This window comes from Haliotis asinina, chromosome 16 (assembly GCF_037392515.1).
Source record: "Haliotis asinina isolate JCU_RB_2024 chromosome 16, JCU_Hal_asi_v2, whole genome shotgun sequence".
Taxonomy (NCBI): domain Eukaryota; kingdom Metazoa; phylum Mollusca; class Gastropoda; order Lepetellida; family Haliotidae; genus Haliotis; species Haliotis asinina.
In genome coordinates, this window is record NC_090295.1 from 8,960,214 (window position 1) to 8,974,482 (window position 14,269).

At 47.3% G+C, this 14,269-nt stretch overlaps 26 non-coding genes across 26 annotated transcripts; all 26 read left to right on the forward strand.

Moving 5' to 3' along the window:
- The first annotated feature begins 1,282 nt into the window (after positions 1-1,282).
- On the forward strand, positions 1,283-1,364 carry Trnas-aga (transfer RNA serine (anticodon AGA)). The gene has a single exon. It is a non-coding gene; the product is annotated as a tRNA-Ser (tRNA).
- A 433-nt stretch (positions 1,365-1,797) lies between these two features.
- On the forward strand, positions 1,798-1,879 carry Trnas-aga (transfer RNA serine (anticodon AGA)). The gene has a single exon. It is a non-coding gene; the product is annotated as a tRNA-Ser (tRNA).
- A 433-nt stretch (positions 1,880-2,312) lies between these two features.
- Positions 2,313-2,394, forward strand: Trnas-aga (transfer RNA serine (anticodon AGA)). The gene has a single exon. It is a non-coding gene; the product is annotated as a tRNA-Ser (tRNA).
- A 433-nt stretch (positions 2,395-2,827) lies between these two features.
- Trnas-aga (transfer RNA serine (anticodon AGA)) lies at positions 2,828-2,909 on the forward strand. Its single transcript has one exon. It is a non-coding gene; the product is annotated as a tRNA-Ser (tRNA).
- Positions 2,910-3,342: 433 nt separating this feature from the next.
- On the forward strand, positions 3,343-3,424 carry Trnas-aga (transfer RNA serine (anticodon AGA)). The gene has a single exon. It is a non-coding gene; the product is annotated as a tRNA-Ser (tRNA).
- Positions 3,425-3,857: 433 nt separating this feature from the next.
- Trnas-aga (transfer RNA serine (anticodon AGA)) lies at positions 3,858-3,939 on the forward strand. The gene has a single exon. It is a non-coding gene; the product is annotated as a tRNA-Ser (tRNA).
- A 433-nt stretch (positions 3,940-4,372) lies between these two features.
- Positions 4,373-4,454, forward strand: Trnas-aga (transfer RNA serine (anticodon AGA)). The gene has a single exon. It is a non-coding gene; the product is annotated as a tRNA-Ser (tRNA).
- A 433-nt stretch (positions 4,455-4,887) lies between these two features.
- Positions 4,888-4,969, forward strand: Trnas-aga (transfer RNA serine (anticodon AGA)). The gene has a single exon. It is a non-coding gene; the product is annotated as a tRNA-Ser (tRNA).
- Positions 4,970-5,402: 433 nt separating this feature from the next.
- On the forward strand, positions 5,403-5,484 carry Trnas-aga (transfer RNA serine (anticodon AGA)). Its single transcript has one exon. It is a non-coding gene; the product is annotated as a tRNA-Ser (tRNA).
- A 433-nt stretch (positions 5,485-5,917) lies between these two features.
- On the forward strand, positions 5,918-5,999 carry Trnas-aga (transfer RNA serine (anticodon AGA)). The gene has a single exon. It is a non-coding gene; the product is annotated as a tRNA-Ser (tRNA).
- A 433-nt stretch (positions 6,000-6,432) lies between these two features.
- On the forward strand, positions 6,433-6,514 carry Trnas-aga (transfer RNA serine (anticodon AGA)). The gene has a single exon. It is a non-coding gene; the product is annotated as a tRNA-Ser (tRNA).
- A 437-nt stretch (positions 6,515-6,951) lies between these two features.
- Positions 6,952-7,033, forward strand: Trnas-aga (transfer RNA serine (anticodon AGA)). Its single transcript has one exon. It is a non-coding gene; the product is annotated as a tRNA-Ser (tRNA).
- Positions 7,034-7,466: 433 nt separating this feature from the next.
- Trnas-aga (transfer RNA serine (anticodon AGA)) lies at positions 7,467-7,548 on the forward strand. Its single transcript has one exon. It is a non-coding gene; the product is annotated as a tRNA-Ser (tRNA).
- A 433-nt stretch (positions 7,549-7,981) lies between these two features.
- Trnas-aga (transfer RNA serine (anticodon AGA)) lies at positions 7,982-8,063 on the forward strand. The gene has a single exon. It is a non-coding gene; the product is annotated as a tRNA-Ser (tRNA).
- A 433-nt stretch (positions 8,064-8,496) lies between these two features.
- Trnas-aga (transfer RNA serine (anticodon AGA)) lies at positions 8,497-8,578 on the forward strand. Its single transcript has one exon. It is a non-coding gene; the product is annotated as a tRNA-Ser (tRNA).
- A 433-nt stretch (positions 8,579-9,011) lies between these two features.
- On the forward strand, positions 9,012-9,093 carry Trnas-aga (transfer RNA serine (anticodon AGA)). The gene has a single exon. It is a non-coding gene; the product is annotated as a tRNA-Ser (tRNA).
- Positions 9,094-9,526: 433 nt separating this feature from the next.
- Positions 9,527-9,608, forward strand: Trnas-aga (transfer RNA serine (anticodon AGA)). The gene has a single exon. It is a non-coding gene; the product is annotated as a tRNA-Ser (tRNA).
- Positions 9,609-10,041: 433 nt separating this feature from the next.
- Positions 10,042-10,123, forward strand: Trnas-aga (transfer RNA serine (anticodon AGA)). Its single transcript has one exon. It is a non-coding gene; the product is annotated as a tRNA-Ser (tRNA).
- A 433-nt stretch (positions 10,124-10,556) lies between these two features.
- Positions 10,557-10,638, forward strand: Trnas-aga (transfer RNA serine (anticodon AGA)). Its single transcript has one exon. It is a non-coding gene; the product is annotated as a tRNA-Ser (tRNA).
- Positions 10,639-11,071: 433 nt separating this feature from the next.
- On the forward strand, positions 11,072-11,153 carry Trnas-aga (transfer RNA serine (anticodon AGA)). The gene has a single exon. It is a non-coding gene; the product is annotated as a tRNA-Ser (tRNA).
- Positions 11,154-11,586: 433 nt separating this feature from the next.
- Trnas-aga (transfer RNA serine (anticodon AGA)) lies at positions 11,587-11,668 on the forward strand. The gene has a single exon. It is a non-coding gene; the product is annotated as a tRNA-Ser (tRNA).
- Positions 11,669-12,101: 433 nt separating this feature from the next.
- Positions 12,102-12,183, forward strand: Trnas-aga (transfer RNA serine (anticodon AGA)). Its single transcript has one exon. It is a non-coding gene; the product is annotated as a tRNA-Ser (tRNA).
- Positions 12,184-12,616: 433 nt separating this feature from the next.
- On the forward strand, positions 12,617-12,698 carry Trnas-aga (transfer RNA serine (anticodon AGA)). The gene has a single exon. It is a non-coding gene; the product is annotated as a tRNA-Ser (tRNA).
- A 433-nt stretch (positions 12,699-13,131) lies between these two features.
- Positions 13,132-13,213, forward strand: Trnas-aga (transfer RNA serine (anticodon AGA)). Its single transcript has one exon. It is a non-coding gene; the product is annotated as a tRNA-Ser (tRNA).
- Positions 13,214-13,646: 433 nt separating this feature from the next.
- Positions 13,647-13,728, forward strand: Trnas-aga (transfer RNA serine (anticodon AGA)). The gene has a single exon. It is a non-coding gene; the product is annotated as a tRNA-Ser (tRNA).
- Positions 13,729-14,161: 433 nt separating this feature from the next.
- Positions 14,162-14,243, forward strand: Trnas-aga (transfer RNA serine (anticodon AGA)). Its single transcript has one exon. It is a non-coding gene; the product is annotated as a tRNA-Ser (tRNA).
- The last annotated feature ends 26 nt before the right edge of the window (positions 14,244-14,269 follow it).

Here is a 14,269-nt window from a genome sequence, read left to right on the forward strand (position 1 = left end):
TACACATTCGTAATTCATAGAACATATTTCACCTCTATAAACAAGTAACTCTACAATTATAGGCCCATTTCATAATATATGTGTATATAAACGAATGATAGTGATTCTTTAACTAATAAGCATTAAAATCCTGTAAGCAACGAAACAGTTTGTTTTTCAATAAGAAAATACCCATAAATGAACACTCTAGCTTATAAATGAGGCCAGTTCCGATATTAAACTTTCTGTTCATAAAATGTGGTAGTTCCTTATTGAGCTTATACCTATCAAGCCATGGGGATGTAACCTGCTACTATACGTACCTACATATAGACTCGATGTATCACAGACCATACATTGATCTACTCGATCGTGAATACAGTGGCTTCGACTTGGCATGTGTAGGGACCGGTCATTAAATTCAGCCTTGTGAAGGAGAACAGCGTTTTCAACTAAGGCACGATCACAAGGCATGTCTATTCCGTCAGTGTAACCAGATCAACAAATGTTTTCCCAATAACATTTAAAAACGAGCACAATTTTCTAACATTTCTTCGTGACAGATCAACTACAAAAATCTCGATCTAAACACACACACTAAACGGTCCCTGGGAAGTAGTTCTATTGACTTCGGCATACTTTTCTCGACTAAATTAGTAATAAAACGTAGCATTAGCGCGAACATACTCCTACATAATTTACTGAATCATGTCACATAAGTTTCTATCCAAAACACATAATTATCCGCCCACAGATACACACGTCCAAAATATCCGAGAATGTCGGCAGTCGTTGTGGCCGAGTGGTTAAGGCGATAGACTAGAAATCTATTGGGATCTTCCCGCGCAGGTTCGAATCCTGCCGACGACGCATTCTTTTTCACAACTGTTTTGTGACATCTTTCCTTCGTTTTTTGCGCCTGAAGAGTACCCAAGCTGTACACAGTTGTGGCACACATCAGCTGCCACGAGAATGGCATGCCAACAGACTCGTCTTCCACGGGTAACTCGAACACAGTGCAGGTGGCTGGTCTCGGGTGCATGCATGCATGCAAAGTATATTCCACTGGTCACAAGATTATTTACTGCAAGAGACAGGTGTAGGCCAGAATACATACAGGGTGGTTAGAATACAGCCATTGTCTTGAAGATGAGCCAGTTTGTCTTGCTTTGTACAAGTGGGAGAGTAGAGGTTGGAGTTTGTATGTGTTAAGGAATGTTACTTGGGCCTGACATATTTTGGAGCGTGTGGAGAAGTTAGTTTGCATAGACCAGAGGCATGTTTCCCACATCTGACAGCAACGGTCGTCGTGGCCGAGTGGTTAAGGCGATAGACTAGAAATCTATTGGGATCTTCCCGCGCAGGTTCGAATCCTGCCGACGACGCATTCTTTTTCACAACTGTTTTGTGACATCTTTCCTTCGTTTTTTGCGCCTGAAGAGTACCCAAGCTGTACACAGTTGTGGCACACATCAGCTGCCACGAGAATGGCATGCCAACAGACTCGTCTTCCACGGGTAACTCGAACACAGTGCAGGTGGCTGGTCTCGGGTGCATGCATGCATGCAAAGTATATTCCACTGGTCACAAGATTATTTACTGCAAGAGACAGGTGTAGGCCAGAATACATACAGGGTGGTTAGAATACAGCCATTGTCTTGAAGATGAGCCAGTTTGTCTTGCTTTGTACAAGTGGGAGAGTAGAGGTTGGAGTTTGTATGTGTTAAGGAATGTTACTTGGGCCTGACATATTTTGGAGCGTGTGGAGAAGTTAGTTTGCATAGACCAGAGGCATGTTTCCCACATCTGACAGCAACGGTCGTCGTGGCCGAGTGGTTAAGGCGATAGACTAGAAATCTATTGGGATCTTCCCGCGCAGGTTCGAATCCTGCCGACGACGCATTCTTTTTCACAACTGTTTTGTGACATCTTTCCTTCGTTTTTTGCGCCTGAAGAGTACCCAAGCTGTACACAGTTGTGGCACACATCAGCTGCCACGAGAATGGCATGCCAACAGACTCGTCTTCCACGGGTAACTCGAACACAGTGCAGGTGGCTGGTCTCGGGTGCATGCATGCATGCAAAGTATATTCCACTGGGCACAAGATTATTTACTGCAAGAGACAGGTGTAGGCCAGAATACATACAGGGTGGTTAGAATACAGCCATTGTCTTGAAGATGAGCCAGTTTGTCTTGCTTTGTACAAGTGGGAGAGTAGAGGTTGGAGTTTGTATGTGTTAAGGAATGTTACTTGGGCCTGACATATTTTGGAGCGTGTGGAGAAGTTAGTTTGCATAGACCAGAGGCATGTTTCCCACATCTGACAGCAACGGTCGTCGTGGCCGAGTGGTTAAGGCGATAGACTAGAAATCTATTGGGATCTTCCCGCGCAGGTTCGAATCCTGCCGACGACGCATTCTTTTTCACAACTGTTTTGTGACATCTTTCCTTCGTTTTTTGCGCCTGAAGAGTACCCAAGCTGTACACAGTTGTGGCACACATCAGCTGCCACGAGAATGGCATGCCAACAGACTCGTCTTCCACGGGTAACTCGAACACAGTGCAGGTGGCTGGTCTCGGGTGCATGCATGCATGCAAAGTATATTCCACTGGTCACAAGATTATTTACTGCAAGAGACAGGTGTAGGCCAGAATACATACAGGGTGGTTAGAATACAGCCATTGTCTTGAAGATGAGCCAGTTTGTCTTGCTTTGTACAAGTGGGAGAGTAGAGGTTGGAGTTTGTATGTGTTAAGGAATGTTACTTGGGCCTGACATATTTTGGAGCGTGTGGAGAAGTTAGTTTGCATAGACCAGAGGCATGTTTCCCACATCTGACAGCAACGGTCGTCGTGGCCGAGTGGTTAAGGCGATAGACTAGAAATCTATTGGGATCTTCCCGCGCAGGTTCGAATCCTGCCGACGACGCATTCTTTTTCACAACTGTTTTGTGACATCTTTCCTTCGTTTTTTGCGCCTGAAGAGTACCCAAGCTGTACACAGTTGTGGCACACATCAGCTGCCACGAGAATGGCATGCCAACAGACTCGTCTTCCACGGGTAACTCGAACACAGTGCAGGTGGCTGGTCTCGGGTGCATGCATGCATGCAAAGTATATTCCACTGGGCACAAGATTATTTACTGCAAGAGACAGGTGTAGGCCAGAATACATACAGGGTGGTTAGAATACAGCCATTGTCTTGAAGATGAGCCAGTTTGTCTTGCTTTGTACAAGTGGGAGAGTAGAGGTTGGAGTTTGTATGTGTTAAGGAATGTTACTTGGGCCTGACATATTTTGGAGCGTGTGGAGAAGTTAGTTTGCATAGACCAGAGGCATGTTTCCCACATCTGACAGCAACGGTCGTCGTGGCCGAGTGGTTAAGGCGATAGACTAGAAATCTATTGGGATCTTCCCGCGCAGGTTCGAATCCTGCCGACGACGCATTCTTTTTCACAACTGTTTTGTGACATCTTTCCTTCGTTTTTTGCGCCTGAAGAGTACCCAAGCTGTACACAGTTGTGGCACACATCAGCTGCCACGAGAATGGCATGCCAACAGACTCGTCTTCCACGGGTAACTCGAACACAGTGCAGGTGGCTGGTCTCGGGTGCATGCATGCATGCAAAGTATATTCCACTGGTCACAAGATTATTTACTGCAAGAGACAGGTGTAGGCCAGAATACATACAGGGTGGTTAGAATACAGCCATTGTCTTGAAGATGAGCCAGTTTGTCTTGCTTTGTACAAGTGGGAGAGTAGAGGTTGGAGTTTGTATGTGTTAAGGAATGTTACTTGGGCCTGACATATTTTGGAGCGTGTGGAGAAGTTAGTTTGCATAGACCAGAGGCATGTTTCCCACATCTGACAGCAACGGTCGTCGTGGCCGAGTGGTTAAGGCGATAGACTAGAAATCTATTGGGATCTTCCCGCGCAGGTTCGAATCCTGCCGACGACGCATTCTTTTTCACAACTGTTTTGTGACATCTTTCCTTCGTTTTTTGCGCCTGAAGAGTACCCAAGCTGTACACAGTTGTGGCACACATCAGCTGCCACGAGAATGGCATGCCAACAGACTCGTCTTCCACGGGTAACTCGAACACAGTGCAGGTGGCTGGTCTCGGGTGCATGCATGCATGCAAAGTATATTCCACTGGGCACAAGATTATTTACTGCAAGAGACAGGTGTAGGCCAGAATACATACAGGGTGGTTAGAATACAGCCATTGTCTTGAAGATGAGCCAGTTTGTCTTGCTTTGTACAAGTGGGAGAGTAGAGGTTGGAGTTTGTATGTGTTAAGGAATGTTACTTGGGCCTGACATATTTTGGAGCGTGTGGAGAAGTTAGTTTGCATAGACCAGAGGCATGTTTCCCACATCTGACAGCAACGGTCGTCGTGGCCGAGTGGTTAAGGCGATAGACTAGAAATCTATTGGGATCTTCCCGCGCAGGTTCGAATCCTGCCGACGACGCATTCTTTTTCACAACTGTTTTGTGACATCTTTCCTTCGTTTTTTGCGCCTGAAGAGTACCCAAGCTGTACACAGTTGTGGCACACATCAGCTGCCACGAGAATGGCATGCCAACAGACTCGTCTTCCACGGGTAACTCGAACACAGTGCAGGTGGCTGGTCTCGGGTGCATGCATGCATGCAAAGTATATTCCACTGGGCACAAGATTATTTACTGCAAGAGACAGGTGTAGGCCAGAATACATACAGGGTGGTTAGAATACAGCCATTGTCTTGAAGATGAGCCAGTTTGTCTTGCTTTGTACAAGTGGGAGAGTAGAGGTTGGAGTTTGTATGTGTTAAGGAATGTTACTTGGGCCTGACATATTTTGGAGCGTGTGGAGAAGTTAGTTTGCATAGACCAGAGGCATGTTTCCCACATCTGACAGCAACGGTCGTCGTGGCCGAGTGGTTAAGGCGATAGACTAGAAATCTATTGGGATCTTCCCGCGCAGGTTCGAATCCTGCCGACGACGCATTCTTTTTCACAACTGTTTTGTGACATCTTTCCTTCGTTTTTTGCGCCTGAAGAGTACCCAAGCTGTACACAGTTGTGGCACACATCAGCTGCCACGAGAATGGCATGCCAACAGACTCGTCTTCCACGGGTAACTCGAACACAGTGCAGGTGGCTGGTCTCGGGTGCATGCATGCATGCAAAGTATATTCCACTGGTCACAAGATTATTTACTGCAAGAGACAGGTGTAGGCCAGAATACATACAGGGTGGTTAGAATACAGCCATTGTCTTGAAGATGAGCCAGTTTGTCTTGCTTTGTACAAGTGGGAGAGTAGAGGTTGGAGTTTGTATGTGTTAAGGAATGTTACTTGGGCCTGACATATTTTGGAGCGTGTGGAGAAGTTAGTTTGCATAGACCAGAGGCATGTTTCCCACATCTGACAGCAACGGTCGTCGTGGCCGAGTGGTTAAGGCGATAGACTAGAAATCTATTGGGATCTTCCCGCGCAGGTTCGAATCCTGCCGACGACGCATTCTTTTTCACAACTGTTTTGTGACATCTTTCCTTCGTTTTTTGCGCCTGAAGAGTACCCAAGCTGTACACAGTTGTGGCACACATCAGCTGCCACGAGAATGGCATGCCAACAGACTCGTCTTCCACGGGTAACTCGAACACAGTGCAGGTGGCTGGTCTCGGGTGCATGCATGCATGCAAAGTATATTCCACTGGTCACAAGATTATTTACTGCAAGAGACAGGTGTAGGCCAGAATACATACAGGGTGGTTAGAATACAGCCATTGTCTTGAAGATGAGCCAGTTTGTCTTGCTTTGTACAAGTGGGAGAGTAGAGGTTGGAGTTTGTATGTGTTAAGGAATGTTACTTGGGCCTGACATATTTTGGAGCGTGTGGAGAAGTTAGTTTGCATAGACCAGAGGCATGTTTCCCACATCTGACAGCAACGGTCGTCGTGGCCGAGTGGTTAAGGCGATAGACTAGAAATCTATTGGGATCTTCCCGCGCAGGTTCGAATCCTGCCGACGACGCATTCTTTTTCACAACTGTTTTGTGACATCTTTCCTTCGTTTTTTGCGCCTGAAGAGTACCCAAGCTGTACACAGTTGTGGCACACATCAGCTGCCACGAGAATGGCATGCCAACAGACTCGTCTTCCACGGGTAACTCGAACACAGTGCAGGTGGCTGGTCTCGGGTGCATGCATGCATGCAAAGTATATTCCACTGGGCACAAGATTATTTACTGCAAGAGACAGGTGTAGGCCAGAATACATACAGGGTGGTTAGAATACAGCCATTGTCTTGAAGATGAGCCAGTTTGTCTTGCTTTGTACAAGTGGGAGAGTAGAGGTTGGAGTTTGTATGTGTTAAGGAATGTTACTTGGGCCTGACATATTTTGGAGCGTGTGGAGAAGTTAGTTTGCATAGACCAGAGGCATGTTTCCCACATCTGACAGCAACGGTCGTCGTGGCCGAGTGGTTAAGGCGATAGACTAGAAATCTATTGGGATCTTCCCGCGCAGGTTCGAATCCTGCCGACGACGCATTCTTTTTCACAACTGTTTTGTGACATCTTTCCTTCGTTTTTTGCGCCTGAAGAGTACCCAAGCTGTACACAGTTGTGGCACACATCAGCTGCCACGAGAATGGCATGCCAACAGACTCGTCTTCCACGGGTAACTCGAACACAGTGCAGGTGGCTGGTCTCGGGTGCATGCATGCATGCATGCAAAGTATATTCCACTGGTCACAAGATTATTTACTGCAAGAGACAGGTGTAGGCCAGAATACATACAGGGTGGTTAGAATACAGCCATTGTCTTGAAGATGAGCCAGTTTGTCTTGCTTTGTACAAGTGGGAGAGTAGAGGTTGGAGTTTGTATGTGTTAAGGAATGTTACTTGGGCCTGACATATTTTGGAGCGTGTGGAGAAGTTAGTTTGCATAGACCAGAGGCATGTTTCCCACATCTGACAGCAACGGTCGTCGTGGCCGAGTGGTTAAGGCGATAGACTAGAAATCTATTGGGATCTTCCCGCGCAGGTTCGAATCCTGCCGACGACGCATTCTTTTTCACAACTGTTTTGTGACATCTTTCCTTCGTTTTTTGCGCCTGAAGAGTACCCAAGCTGTACACAGTTGTGGCACACATCAGCTGCCACGAGAATGGCATGCCAACAGACTCGTCTTCCACGGGTAACTCGAACACAGTGCAGGTGGCTGGTCTCGGGTGCATGCATGCATGCAAAGTATATTCCACTGGGCACAAGATTATTTACTGCAAGAGACAGGTGTAGGCCAGAATACATACAGGGTGGTTAGAATACAGCCATTGTCTTGAAGATGAGCCAGTTTGTCTTGCTTTGTACAAGTGGGAGAGTAGAGGTTGGAGTTTGTATGTGTTAAGGAATGTTACTTGGGCCTGACATATTTTGGAGCGTGTGGAGAAGTTAGTTTGCATAGACCAGAGGCATGTTTCCCACATCTGACAGCAACGGTCGTCGTGGCCGAGTGGTTAAGGCGATAGACTAGAAATCTATTGGGATCTTCCCGCGCAGGTTCGAATCCTGCCGACGACGCATTCTTTTTCACAACTGTTTTGTGACATCTTTCCTTCGTTTTTTGCGCCTGAAGAGTACCCAAGCTGTACACAGTTGTGGCACACATCAGCTGCCACGAGAATGGCATGCCAACAGACTCGTCTTCCACGGGTAACTCGAACACAGTGCAGGTGGCTGGTCTCGGGTGCATGCATGCATGCAAAGTATATTCCACTGGTCACAAGATTATTTACTGCAAGAGACAGGTGTAGGCCAGAATACATACAGGGTGGTTAGAATACAGCCATTGTCTTGAAGATGAGCCAGTTTGTCTTGCTTTGTACAAGTGGGAGAGTAGAGGTTGGAGTTTGTATGTGTTAAGGAATGTTACTTGGGCCTGACATATTTTGGAGCGTGTGGAGAAGTTAGTTTGCATAGACCAGAGGCATGTTTCCCACATCTGACAGCAACGGTCGTCGTGGCCGAGTGGTTAAGGCGATAGACTAGAAATCTATTGGGATCTTCCCGCGCAGGTTCGAATCCTGCCGACGACGCATTCTTTTTCACAACTGTTTTGTGACATCTTTCCTTCGTTTTTTGCGCCTGAAGAGTACCCAAGCTGTACACAGTTGTGGCACACATCAGCTGCCACGAGAATGGCATGCCAACAGACTCGTCTTCCACGGGTAACTCGAACACAGTGCAGGTGGCTGGTCTCGGGTGCATGCATGCATGCAAAGTATATTCCACTGGGCACAAGATTATTTACTGCAAGAGACAGGTGTAGGCCAGAATACATACAGGGTGGTTAGAATACAGCCATTGTCTTGAAGATGAGCCAGTTTGTCTTGCTTTGTACAAGTGGGAGAGTAGAGGTTGGAGTTTGTATGTGTTAAGGAATGTTACTTGGGCCTGACATATTTTGGAGCGTGTGGAGAAGTTAGTTTGCATAGACCAGAGGCATGTTTCCCACATCTGACAGCAACGGTCGTCGTGGCCGAGTGGTTAAGGCGATAGACTAGAAATCTATTGGGATCTTCCCGCGCAGGTTCGAATCCTGCCGACGACGCATTCTTTTTCACAACTGTTTTGTGACATCTTTCCTTCGTTTTTTGCGCCTGAAGAGTACCCAAGCTGTACACAGTTGTGGCACACATCAGCTGCCACGAGAATGGCATGCCAACAGACTCGTCTTCCACGGGTAACTCGAACACAGTGCAGGTGGCTGGTCTCGGGTGCATGCATGCATGCAAAGTATATTCCACTGGGCACAAGATTATTTACTGCAAGAGACAGGTGTAGGCCAGAATACATACAGGGTGGTTAGAATACAGCCATTGTCTTGAAGATGAGCCAGTTTGTCTTGCTTTGTACAAGTGGGAGAGTAGAGGTTGGAGTTTGTATGTGTTAAGGAATGTTACTTGGGCCTGACATATTTTGGAGCGTGTGGAGAAGTTAGTTTGCATAGACCAGAGGCATGTTTCCCACATCTGACAGCAACGGTCGTCGTGGCCGAGTGGTTAAGGCGATAGACTAGAAATCTATTGGGATCTTCCCGCGCAGGTTCGAATCCTGCCGACGACGCATTCTTTTTCACAACTGTTTTGTGACATCTTTCCTTCGTTTTTTGCGCCTGAAGAGTACCCAAGCTGTACACAGTTGTGGCACACATCAGCTGCCACGAGAATGGCATGCCAACAGACTCGTCTTCCACGGGTAACTCGAACACAGTGCAGGTGGCTGGTCTCGGGTGCATGCATGCATGCAAAGTATATTCCACTGGGCACAAGATTATTTACTGCAAGAGACAGGTGTAGGCCAGAATACATACAGGGTGGTTAGAATACAGCCATTGTCTTGAAGATGAGCCAGTTTGTCTTGCTTTGTACAAGTGGGAGAGTAGAGGTTGGAGTTTGTATGTGTTAAGGAATGTTACTTGGGCCTGACATATTTTGGAGCGTGTGGAGAAGTTAGTTTGCATAGACCAGAGGCATGTTTCCCACATCTGACAGCAACGGTCGTCGTGGCCGAGTGGTTAAGGCGATAGACTAGAAATCTATTGGGATCTTCCCGCGCAGGTTCGAATCCTGCCGACGACGCATTCTTTTTCACAACTGTTTTGTGACATCTTTCCTTCGTTTTTTGCGCCTGAAGAATACCCAAGCTGTACACAGTTGTGGCACACATCAGCTGCCACGAGAATGGCATGCCAACAGACTCGTCTTCCACGGGTAACTCGAACACAGTGCAGGTGGCTGGTCTCGGGTGCATGCATGCATGCAAAGTATATTCCACTGGGCACAAGATTATTTACTGCAAGAGACAGGTGTAGGCCAGAATACATACAGGGTGGTTAGAATACAGCCATTGTCTTGAAGATGAGCCAGTTTGTCTTGCTTTGTACAAGTGGGAGAGTAGAGGTTGGAGTTTGTATGTGTTAAGGAATGTTACTTGGGCCTGACATATTTTGGAGCGTGTGGAGAAGTTAGTTTGCATAGACCAGAGGCATGTTTCCCACATCTGACAGCAACGGTCGTCGTGGCCGAGTGGTTAAGGCGATAGACTAGAAATCTATTGGGATCTTCCCGCGCAGGTTCGAATCCTGCCGACGACGCATTCTTTTTCACAACTGTTTTGTGACATCTTTCCTTCGTTTTTTGCGCCTGAAGAGTACCCAAGCTGTACACAGTTGTGGCACACATCAGCTGCCACGAGAATGGCATGCCAACAGACTCGTCTTCCACGGGTAACTCGAACACAGTGCAGGTGGCTGGTCTCGGGTGCATGCATGCATGCAAAGTATATTCCACTGGTCACAAGATTATTTACTGCAAGAGACAGGTGTAGGCCAGAATACATACAGGGTGGTTAGAATACAGCCATTGTCTTGAAGATGAGCCAGTTTGTCTTGCTTTGTACAAGTGGGAGAGTAGAGGTTGGAGTTTGTATGTGTTAAGGAATGTTACTTGGGCCTGACATATTTTGGAGCGTGTGGAGAAGTTAGTTTGCATAGACCAGAGGCATGTTTCCCACATCTGACAGCAACGGTCGTCGTGGCCGAGTGGTTAAGGCGATAGACTAGAAATCTATTGGGATCTTCCCGCGCAGGTTCGAATCCTGCCGACGACGCATTCTTTTTCACAACTGTTTTGTGACATCTTTCCTTCGTTTTTTGCGCCTGAAGAGTACCCAAGCTGTACACAGTTGTGGCACACATCAGCTGCCACGAGAATGGCATGCCAACAGACTCGTCTTCCACGGGTAACTCGAACACAGTGCAGGTGGCTGGTCTCGGGTGCATGCATGCATGCAAAGTATATTCCACTGGGCACAAGATTATTTACTGCAAGAGACAGGTGTAGGCCAGAATACATACAGGGTGGTTAGAATACAGCCATTGTCTTGAAGATGAGCCAGTTTGTCTTGCTTTGTACAAGTGGGAGAGTAGAGGTTGGAGTTTGTATGTGTTAAGGAATGTTACTTGGGCCTGACATATTTTGGAGCGTGTGGAGAAGTTAGTTTGCATAGACCAGAGGCATGTTTCCCACATCTGACAGCAACGGTCGTCGTGGCCGAGTGGTTAAGGCGATAGACTAGAAATCTATTGGGATCTTCCCGCGCAGGTTCGAATCCTGCCGACGACGCATTCTTTTTCACAACTGTTTTGTGACATCTTTCCTTCGTTTTTTGCGCCTGAAGAGTACCCAAGCTGTACACAGTTGTGGCACACATCAGCTGCCACGAGAATGGCATGCCAACAGACTCGTCTTCCACGGGTAACTCGAACACAGTGCAGGTGGCTGGTCTCGGGTGCATGCATGCATGCAAAGTATATTCCACTGGTCACAAGATTATTTACTGCAAGAGACAGGTGTAGGCCAGAATACATACAGGGTGGTTAGAATACAGCCATTGTCTTGAAGATGAGCCAGTTTGTCTTGCTTTGTACAAGTGGGAGAGTAGAGGTTGGAGTTTGTATGTGTTAAGGAATGTTACTTGGGCCTGACATATTTTGGAGCGTGTGGAGAAGTTAGTTTGCATAGACCAGAGGCATGTTTCCCACATCTGACAGCAACGGTCGTCGTGGCCGAGTGGTTAAGGCGATAGACTAGAAATCTATTGGGATCTTCCCGCGCAGGTTCGAATCCTGCCGACGACGCATTCTTTTTCACAACTGTTTTGTGACATCTTTCCTTCGTTTTTTGCGCCTGAAGAGTACCCAAGCTGTACACAGTTGTGGCACACATCAGCTGCCACGAGAATGGCATGCCAACAGACTCGTCTTCCACGGGTAACTCGAACACAGTGCAGGTGGCTGGTCTCGGGTGCATGCATGCATGCAAAGTATATTCCACTGGGCACAAGATTATTTACTGCAAGAGACAGGTGTAGGCCAGAATACATACAGGGTGGTTAGAATACAGCCATTGTCTTGAAGATGAGCCAGTTTGTCTTGCTTTGTACAAGTGGGAGAGTAGAGGTTGGAGTTTGTATGTGTTAAGGAATGTTACTTGGGCCTGACATATTTTGGAGCGTGTGGAGAAGTTAGTTTGCATAGACCAGAGGCATGTTTCCCACATCTGACAGCAACGGTCGTCGTGGCCGAGTGGTTAAGGCGATAGACTAGAAATCTATTGGGATCTTCCCGCGCAGGTTCGAATCCTGCCGACGACGCATTCTTTTTCACAACTGTTTTGTGACATCTTTCCTTCGTTTTTTGCGCCTGAAGAGTACCCAAGCTGTACACAGTTGTGGCACACATCAGCTGCCACGAGAATGGCATGCCAACAGACTCGTCTTCCACGGGTAACTCGAACACAGTGCAGGTGGCTGGTCTCGGGTGCATGCATGCATGCAAAGTATATTCCACTGGGCACAAGATTATTTACTGCAAGAGACAGGTGTAGGCCAGAATACATACAGGGTGGTTAGAATACAGCCATTGTCTTGAAGATGAGCCAGTTTGTCTTGCTTTGTACAAGTGGGAGAGTAGAGGTTGGAGTTTGTATGTGTTAAGGAATGTTACTTGGGCCTGACATATTTTGGAGCGTGTGGAGAAGTTAGTTTGCATAGACCAGAGGCATGTTTCCCACATCTGACAGCAACGGTCGTCGTGGCCGAGTGGTTAAGGCGATAGACTAGAAATCTATTGGGATCTTCCCGCGCAGGTTCGAATCCTGCCGACGACGCATTCTTTTTCACAACTGTTTTGTGACATCTTTCCTTCGTTTTTTGCGCCTGAAGAGTACCCAAGCTGTACACAGTTGTGGCACACATCAGCTGCCACGAGAATGGCATGCCAACAGACTCGTCTTCCACGGGTAACTCGAACACAGTGCAGGTGGCTGGTCTCGGGTGCATGCATGCATGCAAAGTATATTCCACTGGGCACAAGATTATTTACTGCAAGAGACAGGTGTAGGCCAGAATACATACAGGGTGGTTAGAATACAGCCATTGTCTTGAAGATGAGCCAGTTTGTCTTGCTTTGTACAAGTGGGAGAGTAGAGGTTGGAGTTTGTATGTGTTAAGGAATGTTACTTGGGCCTGACATATTTTGGAGCGTGTGGAGAAGTTAGTTTGCATAGACCAGAGGCATGTTTCCCACATCTGACAGCAACGGTCGTCGTGGCCGAGTGGTTAAGGCGATAGACTAGAAATCTATTGGGATCTTCCCGCGCAGGTTCGAATCCTGCCGACGACGCATTCTTTTTCACAACTGTTTTGTGACATCTTTCCTTCGTTTTTTGCGCCTGAAGAGTACCCAAGCTGTACACAGTTGTGGCACACATCAGCTGCCACGAGAATGGCATGCCAACAGACTCGTCTTCCACGGGTAACTCGAACACAGTGCAGGTGGCTGGTCTCGGGTGCATGCATGCATGCAAAGTATATTCCACTGGTCACAAGATTATTTACTGCAAGAGACAGGTGTAGGCCAGAATACATACAGGGTGGTTAGAATACAGCCATTGTCTTGAAGATGAGCCAGTTTGTCTTGCTTTGTACAAGTGGGAGAGTAGAGGTTGGAGTTTGTATGTGTTAAGGAATGTTACTTGGGCCTGACATATTTTGGAGCGTGTGGAGAAGTTAGTTTGCATAGACCAGAGGCATGTTTCCCACATCTGACAGCAACGGTCGTCGTGGCCGAGTGGTTAAGGCGATAGACTAGAAATCTATTGGGATCTTCCCGCGCAGGTTCGAATCCTGCCGACGACGCATTCTTTTTCACAACTGTTTTGTGACATCTTTCCTTCGTTTTTTGCGCCTGAAGAGTACCCAAGCTGTACACAGTTGTGGCACACATCAGCTGCCACGAGAATGGCATGCCAACAGACTCGTCTTCCACGGGTAACTCGAACACAGTGCAGGTGGCTGGTCTCGGGTGCATGCATGCATGCAAAGTATATTCCACTGGGCACAAGATTATTTACTGCAAGAGACAGGTGTAGGCCAGAATACATACAGGGTGGTTAGAATACAGCCATTGTCTTGAAGATGAGCCAGTTTGTCTTGCTTTGTACAAGTGGGAGAGTAGAGGTTGGAGTTTGTATGTGTTAAGGAATGTTACTTGGGCCTGACATATTTTGGAGCGTGTGGAGAAGTTAGTTTGCATAGACCAGAGGCATGTTTCCCACATCTGACAGCAACGGTCGTCGTGGCCGAGTGGTTAAGGCGATAGACTAGAAATCTATTGGGATCTTCCCGCGCAGGTTCGAATCCTGCCGACGACGCATTCTTTTTCACAACTGTTTTGTGA